The sequence below is a fragment of the Rhinatrema bivittatum genome, chromosome 2 (genome assembly GCF_901001135.1).
Source record: "Rhinatrema bivittatum chromosome 2, aRhiBiv1.1, whole genome shotgun sequence".
Lineage (NCBI taxonomy): Eukaryota > Metazoa > Chordata > Amphibia > Gymnophiona > Rhinatrematidae > Rhinatrema > Rhinatrema bivittatum.
The window spans coordinates 7,487,269-7,497,138 of record NC_042616.1 but is presented as its reverse complement, the minus strand read 5'-3'; the positions used below and the strand labels follow the sequence as shown (position 1 = coordinate 7,497,138).

General features: G+C 48.8%; 1 protein-coding gene across 2 annotated transcripts in view; it reads left to right on the top strand.

Annotated features, from left to right (window-relative positions):
• Positions 1-9,870, top strand: part of LOC115083461 (gastrula zinc finger protein XlCGF57.1-like) — a 389,522-nt gene that overhangs the window by 89,895 nt on the left and 289,757 nt on the right. The gene's annotated exons all lie outside the window — the stretch shown is intronic.

Sequence of the window (9,870 nt, the reverse complement as noted above, 5' to 3'; positions counted from 1 at the left end):
ACCCCCCCCGGCCCTATCTAAACCCCCCCTACCTTTATTGTGGGATTTACGCCTGCCGGAGGCAGACGTAAATCTGCGCATGCCAGCGGACTGCTGGCACGCCATCACCTGACCCGGGGGCTGTTCCTGAGGGTGCGGCAACGCCCCCGGAACTCCCCCGAGCTGAAGCCACGCCCGTGGTGCCTCCCTCGAAACGTTACGTCACCCGCGCCATGCCCCCGACATGCCCCCCGGCACGCCTCTCCATGCAAGCGCCGGGACTTACGCGTGTCCCGGGGCTTGCGTGCGCCGCCGAGCCTATGCAAAATAGGCTCGGTGCGTGCAGGGGGGGGTTGGGGTAGGTTTTTGGGGGGTACGCGAGTATCCCTTTGAAAATCTACCCCTTTGTGTGCTAAAAGCTTCAGAACAAAGGAAAAACTTTCAAGCCACCAGAGAAGCCACACAGGAGTCACATGCAATTGATGCACACTCCTATTTTTTTTGTTATTGTAGAATGGCCTGATAAAGATATTAAACAGTTGAGTAAAAGAACAATACAACTTCTTACTATGCATCAAGTAACTTCTAAGAGTCACTATGCTGAGTTTGCACTTTCTAACAGCTGAAGGTGGGGTGGGCCTTACAGATGCAAATACCGAAACAGTGCTGAAGTACAAAAGTGAATGGCCAAAATTGGTCTCCATCCTTAAGTGTGGACAATTGTTACAAGAATTATTTCAAAAAACCCCACACGGCTCAAAATCTGACACAGGAATGGCCCTGGAATGGTGAGCCTAAACATAGGGATGAGAGATTGATAATTGCAGCCCAGGTCAGGGGATGGTTCACAGCAGAGAAGAAACCCTGTAGACCAGACAAATGCAGGTTCTGTAAAACAGAACTAGAAAAGGTTACACAGCTTGCTGCTGGAGGTCAGGTCCTGATATGAGACCTTGATACAGATAGGAATAATAAGGTGGCCCGGCTCATCCTCAGAAGTTGTGTAAACATTATAACATCGCTGTACCAGGAAAGCACTGGGATCCTGAGAGAAAAGCGGACATTGCAGTAAAGTCAAAAAAGTCAGGAAGATCATTGCTGATAGAGGTGTCAGCAGCAGGTGTATACTCTGTGGATCATATGGAGAGCTCAAAGATCCTTAAGTGCCATAAGATGGAATTGGAGACCAGGGAAATGTGGCAGAAGGACAGAGAACTGGTCCAGATGTATTGGGTGCCACTGGACCGACTAAGAAAAATGTTCAGGCACAGCTGGAGCTGTTGCCTCTGCATATAACATTGTATGATCTCCAGAAGGAGGCTCTCTTTAGCACAATTGAAGTATTATGAAGGGCATTAGTAATGAATTTGAGAGTTTGACATCTTATTCGAGGTGTCCTGACTTAGCATTTGTCTGTACTGAATGTGACAAGAAAGTCACTCAGCTCCTCACCTTAAAAAGCACCAAGTGCTCCATTCACAGCTGAAGGACAGAAAATAATGGAACAGAGTGACTCTTGATATTCCTTGTCAGTACTTTCACTAGGTACAAAATGTAGAGCAACAGTAAGGCCTGTATTAGTATTTAAGGATGAAAAAAAGAGAAAAAGATAAATGCTTTCATTGCACAGGATCAAAAGGTCCCCAGCCTGAGCCTCTGCACTGGAGGTAATGATGGTGGCAGTGACAGTGCAGGATCTTCAGGGGAAGGTCATATATTTGCCACCGTTGTAGGCCCTGGGGAACCTGCTCAGGAAATAGTCCTCAGTAGTTAATGACAAAATGAACAGGGGCTGGGATGGAGGCACATGGCTCCCTGAGGATGAGACCGAGAGAAGGTGCTGCAAATTTCATGCAAAATCCCTGCATTTTAAATCTAAAGGGCACAGAAGGAGAGCCCAGCAAAACCTGGAAGAAAAAAAATCCAATTATCTTAGTTATAGATCTCAAGGTGGAAAACTAAAAACAAGGAAGAAAAGAATTGCAGAACAATTTGTATGCGCAGCATTTTTCTTTGAGAAAATCCATTCTAGGATTGTAAAACATGGGATGAGTTGGTTTCAGTCTTTTCTCATCAACCCTACCTGCTTCCCTTATTAGGGCCGTCCCTGGGGAGAGGCGCAATTGAAGTTTCGGAGTCTTGGCATTGCCGCTGTAACCTCGTCCCCTGACGTCTAACATCACTTCCTGTTCCTTGGAAGCACCAGAGAGGCAGGAGGTGCAGAAGCCGATGGGAGGAGATCTCTGCACGGGGAATGAAAATCCAGTGAACCCTTCCCTCACCCCCCAAATCCCCCTCTTCAGTCTCAGGGGCAAACCCACTCTTCAGAATATCAGAAGGGCCTGCAGGGGCTGAGTCTCCCCAGGCCCCACAAACTTGAGGGTCAGCTCTGCTCCCAGGGCATCATTGTGGAAAATACTTTGAACTCCTCAGCTCCGTGTGCTGCGAGGGTCAAGAAAGCAAATGATGTTAGGAATTATGAGGAAAGGAATGGAGAATAAAATGTAGAAAGTCATAAAACCTCTGTATCCCTCCATGGTGCATCTGCACCCTGAGTCCTGTGTGCAATTCTGCTCCCTGCATCTCAAAAGCTTTATCATGGATGTTTCTCTCTAAGCCACTGAGGACTTCGGATCTAGTGGGCTATAAATGTTTTAAAAGAAAGATACTGCAGAACTAGAAAAGGTACAGAGAGGGGCAACCAAAATGATAAAGGTGAAGGGACGGCTTCCCTGTGAGGAAAGGCTGAAGAGGTTAAGCCTGCTCACTCTCTCCACTGTCACTCACCCTCCCACTCGTTCCCTTCCTTCTGTCACTCACCCCTCCCTCCCACTCATTCCCTTCCCTCTGTCACTCACCTCTCCCCCACTCACCCTCCCACTCATTCCCTTCCTTCTGTCACTCACCCCATCCTTCCACTCACTTCCTTCCCTCTGTCACTCACCCCTCCCTAACACTCCTTCTCTCTGTCACTCACCCCTCCTTCCCCTCCTCCCACTCACCCTCCCACTCATTCCCTTCCCTCTGTCACTCATCCCTCCCTTCCAATCATTGCCTTCCCTCTGTTACTCACCCCTCCCCTGTCACTTACCGCCTCCCTCTCTCCCACTCGTTCCCTTCCCTCTGTCACTCATTCATGTCCCTTCCTTTGCTCTCTGTCCCTTCCCAAGCATCACTCTCCCCCCTCTTTCATTCCCTTACTCATACCCCTTCCCTTTTAGTTAGAACCCACATTACTCATCCCTGCTCCCCCTGGATGTCATTCTCAGCCTCGGGGCAGGTCACCATCAGACCCACAGTAAGTGGGGTCTGTCCTTGATGATGGGGAATAGGAACCTCGCCAGCATGCTGTCACATGTAGCCTCTCCTCGGTGGTGGAAGTGAGAACCCTGCCAGCATGCTGTCACACGTAGCCTCTCCTCGGTGGTGGAAGTGGGAACCCTGCCAGCAAGCTGTCACACGTAGCCTCTCCTCGGTGGTGGAAGTGGGAACCCTGCCGGCATGCAGTCACACGTAGCCTCTCGGTGGTGGAAGTGGGAACCCTGCCGGCATGCAGTAACACGTAGCCTCTCCTCGGTAGTGGAAGTGGGAACCCTGCCGGCATGCTGTCACACGTAGCCTCTCCTCGGTGGTGGACGTGGGAACCCTGCCGGCATGCAGTCACACGTAGCCTCTCCTGGGTGGTGGAAGGTGGGATCCCCGCCAGCATGCAGTCAAACGTAGCCTCTCCTCGGTGGTGGAAGTGGGAACCCCGCCAGCATGCAGTCACACGTAGCCTCTCCTCGGTGGTGGAAGTGGGAACCCCGCCGGCATGCAATCACACGTAGCCTCTCCTGGGTGGTGGAAGGTGGGATCCCCGCCGGCATGCAGTCACACGTAGCCTCTCCTCGGTGGTGGAAGTGGGAACCCTGCCAGCATGCAGTCACACGTAGCCTCTCCTCGGTGGGGGAAGTGGGATCCCTGCCGGCATGCTGTCACACGTAGCCTCTCCTCGATGGTGGAAGTGGGAACCCTGCCGGCATGCAGTCACACATAGCCTCTCCTTGTTGGTGGAAGTGGGAACCCCGCCAACATGCAGTCACACGTATCCTCTCCTCGGTGGTGGAAGTGGGAACACTGCCAGCATGCTGTCACACGTAGCCTCTCCTCGGTGGTGGAAGTGGGAACCCTGCCGGCATGCTGTCACACGTAGCCTCTCCTCGATGGTGGAAGTGGGAACCCCGCCAGCATGCAGTCACACGTAGCCTCTCCTCGTTGGTGGAAGTGGGAACCCTGCCGGCATGCTGTCACACGTAGCCTCTCCTCGATGGTGGAAGTGGGAACCCTGCCAGCATGCAGTCACACGTAGCCTCTCCTCGTTGGTGGAAGTGGGAACCCCGCCAACATGCAGTCACACGTATCCTCTCCTCGGTGGTGGAAGTGGGAACCCTGCCAGCGTGCTGTCACACGTAGACTCTCCTCGGTGGGGGAAGTAGGAACCCCGCCAGCGTGCTGTCACACGTAGCCTCTCCTCGGTGGTGGAAGTGGGAACCCTGCCAGCGTGCTGTCACACGTAGCCTCTCCTCGGTGGTGGAAGTGGGAACCCTGCCAGCGTGCTGTCACACGTAGACTCTCCTCGGTGGTGGAAGTGGGAACCCTGCCAGCATGCTGTCACACGTAGCCTCTCCTCGGTGGTGGAAGTGGGAACCCTGCCAGCTTGCAGTCATATGCGGCTTCTCCTTGCTGGTGGGGAGTGGGTAAATGTCACCTCCCATTGCGCTGATGCTTTCATCTACCTGTTCAAGTGGCCCCACCACCATTACCTCTCTCACCAAGTTCTGTGCTCCACTGAGAATTAGATCTAAAATTGCTCCCTCTCTCATCGGTTCCTGAACCAATTGCTCCATAAAGCTATCATTTATTCCATTCAGGAACGTTATCTCTCTAGCGTGACCCGATGATACATTTACCCAGTCTATATTGGGGTAATTTATTTTATTTATTTTATTTAAGTTTTTTATATACCAACATTCAAGACGGTGGTCCCATCATGCTGGTTCACAAGAAACAGGGGTGAAACTTTAATTTTAATTAAAAGTTTAATTGAAGTCTCCCATTATTACTGCACTACCAATTTGGTTAGCTTCCCTAATTTCTCTTAGCATTTCACTGTCCATCTCACCATCTTGACCAGGTGGACGATAGTATACCCCTATCACTGTAGTCTTCCCTGACATGCAAGGGATTTCTATCCATAAAGATTCAATTTTGTATTTAGTCTCATGCAGGATGTTTATCCTGTTGGACTCTATGCCATCCCGGACATAAAGCGCCACACCTCCTCCCGAGTGCTCCTCTCTGTCATTGCGATATAATTTGTACCCTGGTATAGCACTGTCCCATTGGTTATCCTCTTTCCACCATGATGCCAATTAAGTCTACGTCACATTCATTCATATAGGCTTATTTACTTACTCTGCTACACTATCACTTTAATTGTATTAAATGTAAATATTGCATTGTTTAACCTCTCCCCTCTTCCAGTTCCAAGTTAATTTTCCCTGTTTTATTGTAACTTTCTTACACCTTTTAATTGATTCTCTGTTTTTAAAGTTCAAATTTGTATTGGAAATATTTATTACGTTACGCTATACTTTGCACACATTGTTATTTGTAAACCGGGTTGATGTGATCCCTATCATGAAACTCGGTATAACAAAAATAATAAATAAATAAATAAACAAACAAACAAACAAACAAACATACATACTGCTATACATTCTAATTCTCCCATCTTACTTCTTAGACTTCTGGCATTAGCATACAAGCATTTCAAAGTTTGTTTTTTGTTTGTATTTTCATTCTGCTTTTTAATTGATAGGGATAAGTTAGAATTTTTTAGCTCAGGTGAGTTTTTAGTTGCAGGCACTTGGACTATTTTTCTAATTATTGGAACCTCATTGTCGGGATGCCCTAATTCTAATGCATCATTAGTATCCTTTAAAGATACCTCTCTCCGAACCATGCGCTGCTGAGCGACTGTCGGCTTTCCCCTTTGTTCTAGTTTAAAAGCTGCTCTATCTCCTTTTTAAAGGTTAGCGCCAGCAGTCTGGTTCCACCCTGGTTAAGAGGATGAGGTAAGGGGTGAGACGAGGGACAGAGGATGAGGTGAGGGGCGAGGCGAGGGACAGAGGATGAGGTGAGGGGCGAGGCGAGGGACAGAAGACGAGGTAAGGGGTGAGGAGAGGGACTGAGGACGAGGTAAGGGGTGAGGAGAGGGACAGAGGGCGAGGGACAGAGGACGAGGTAGGGGGTGAGGCGAGGGACAGAGGACGAGGTAAGGGGTGAGAAGAGGGACAGAGGACGAGGTGAGGGGCGAGGGACAGAGGATGAGGTAAGGGGTGAGGAGAGGGACAGAGGATGAGGTAAGGGGCGAGGGGCGAGGGACAGAAGACGAGGTAAGGGGTGAGGCGAGGGACAGAGGATGAGGTAAGGGGTGAGGAGAGGGACAGAGGATGAGGTAAGGGGTGAGGAGAGGGACAGAGGATGAAGTAAGGGGTGAGGCGAGGGACAGAAGATGAGGTAAGGGGTGAGGCGAGGGACAGAGGGCGAGGGACAGAGGACGAGGTAAGGGGTGAGGCGAGGGACAGAGGACGAGGTGAGGGGCGAGGGACAGAGGATGAGGTAAGGGGTGAGGAGAGGGACAGAGGACGAGGTAAGGGGTGAGGAGAGGGACAGAGGACGAGGAGAGGGACAGAGGCAAGGTAAGGGGTGAGGAGAGGGACAGAGGACGAGGAGAGGGACAGAGGACGAGGTGAGGGGTGAGGGGTGAGGCGAGGGACAGAGGACGAGGTGAGGAGAGGGACAGAGGACGAGGTAAGGGGTGAGGAGAGGGACAGAGGACGAGGTGAGGGGTGAGGCAAGGGACAGAGGACGTGGTGAGGGGTGAGGCGAGGGACGGAGGATGAGGTGAGAGGCGAGGGACAGAGGATGAGGTGAGGGGTGAGGAGAGGGACAGAGGTCGAGGTAAGGGGTGAGGAGAGGGACAGAAGATGAGGTTAGGGGTGAGGAGAGGGACAGAGGAGCAGGAAAAGGGTGAGGAGAGGGACAGGGACAGAGGTTGTTTCTGTGTCATAATGGCGGAGAGTGTACCAGAAACCCTACACTGTGTGCTTATATCCTTTTGGAAACAATAAACATTGTTTTAACGTAAAAACATTTATTATTATCCACTTATAGTGGACCTGCAATACTAAGTGGTTAGTGTAGTTAGTATAGCTGTGTTTAAAAAAGGATTGGATAAGTTCTTGGAGGAGAAGTCCAATATCTGCTATTACTAGCAACGGTAACATGGAATAGACTTAGTATTTGGGTGCTTGTCAGGTCAGGTTCTTATGGCCTGGATTGGCCACTGTTGGAATCAGGATGCTGGGCTTGATGGACCCTTGGTCTGACCCAGCATGGTAATTTCTTATGTTCTTATGTAATTTAGGAATCCTGCCGGGTACCTGTGACCTGGATTGGCCACTGTTGGAATCAGGATGCTGGGCTTGATGGACCTTTGATCTGACCCAGCATGGCAATTTCTTATGTTCTTATGTAATTTAGGAATCCTGCCGGGTACCTGTGACCTGGATTGGCCACTGTTGGAATCAGGATGCTGGGCTTGATGGACCCTCGGTCTGACCCAGCATGGCAATTTCTTATGTTCTTATGTAATTTAGGAATCCTGCCGGGTACCTGTGACCTGGATTGGCCACTGTTGGAATCAGGATGCTGGGCTTGATGGACCCTTGGTCTGACCCAGCATGGCAATTTCTTATGTTCTTATGTAATTTAGGAATCCTGCCGAGTACCTGTGACCTGGATTGGCCACTGTTGGAATCAGGATGCTGGGCTTGATGGACCCTCGGTCTGACCCAGCATGGCAATTTCTTATGTTCTTATGTAATTTAGGAATCCTGCCGGGTACCTGTGACCTGGATTGGCCACTGTTGGAATCAGGATGCTGGGCTTGATGGACCCTTGGTCTGACCCAGCATGGCAATTTCTTATGTTCTTATGTAATTTAGGAATCCTGCCGGGTACCTGTGACCTGGATTGGCCACTGTTGGAATCAGGATGCTGGGCTTGATGGACCCTTGGTCTGACCCAGTTTGGCATGTTCTTATATTCTTAAAATAATAATAAACCACATATAACAGAAACATGGTTTAAATCTACAGATATAGCATTAATTAACCAACTACCAACTCAGACTTACGACTTTTTCTCTATCCCACGACAGAAAAAAAGGGGTGGGGGCATTCTCTTAGCAGCTAAGAAAGATCTTAGATTCTCTCATCACCCAATCAAATCTGACTCGAAATTGGAAACAGGTCTTTTCAAATCAGACTCTCTACTAATCCTTCTAGTATATGCCCCCCCAGGACTTCTAGAAGCAGATCCATCACCATTCCTAGAAATCTTAGCTTCATATCTAAAACCAGACTTCCCAACGATAATCCTAGGAGATTTCAACTTGCACGTTGATAACCCCACACTCTCAACCAGCTGCGAAACCATTCTTACAGCCATGTCTGCAATGGGATTCAAACAAATAATCAATGAACCCACCCACAAAGCTGGTCACACACTGGACCTAATCTTTGTGAACCCAGGTATTACACATACAGTACAACCCACATGCCAAAAAGTTCCCTGGTCAGACCATTCTTTAATCTCCACCACCTTCTCAATGACCCAAACGAACAATAAACACTCCCCTCAACACTCATTTCTTTACAGAAAAGTATGCCCCTCGGATGAACTCAGCAATCATCTAATCACGGAACTCTCACACATAGATGTCACATCACCTAATACAGCCGTAAATTCCTGGTCCAACATAACAGAATCTGTGGCAAACAAACTGTGTCCATGGATAACAAAAAAAGTCAAACAAGGTGCATCAAAAAGGCAGCCATGGTTTTCTAACGAACTCAAAAGCCTTAAACTTAACCTACGTCAAAAAGAAAGTAAATGGCGAAAAGCTCCTTCCCCCACTACACTTTCTACATACAAACTCGCCCTCCATTCATACAAGAGCTCCACTCTAAAAACAAAAAGGGACTTCTACGCTCAAAAGATTCATAACATTATATTCGACTCTAAAGCGCTATTCACATTTGTCTCCAATCTAACTCATGAAAACCCTTCTGACATACCACCTAACCAAGCTCAAACAAAAGCTGATGAGCTGGCACTCTTCTTCAGTAAGAAAATCACGAACCTGCTATCACAATTAAAGCCCAATACAGGCTCACCAGCTAGCAATTACGTACTCCATAATAAAGACATCTCCCTCCAATCTCTTGAACTCACCACTTCCTCAGAGATCCAAACACTTCTTAAAAAAATGAAACCCTCATCGCATCCATTAGACCAGATCCCGTCTAAATTACTACTGCTAATCCCGGACACCATAACCAAAACCCTAGCAGACATCATAAACTGCTCATTCACCCAGGGTTTCTATCCAGACAACCTCAAACTAGCATCCATCAAACCGCTCCTTAAGAAGCCTAACTTGGACCCCAATGATCCCAACAACTTCCGTCCAATCTCAAATCTGCCTTTCATTGCCAAGGTGATGGAGAAACTAGTCAACACACAACTATCGGACTACATAGAGGAACACGGAATTCTATTCCCTACTCAATTTGGCTTCAGAAAGGCATCAAGCACCGAATCCCTTCTCATTTCACTGACTGACTACATTATATTGGGCCTAGACAAAGGACAGGCCTTCCTTCTGATTTTATTGGACCTATCTGCAGCGTTCGATACTGTCAACCACGCCATATTACTAAAACAACTGGCGAACATCGGTATTGCAGGATCAGCACTAACATGGTTCAAGACATTCTTAGA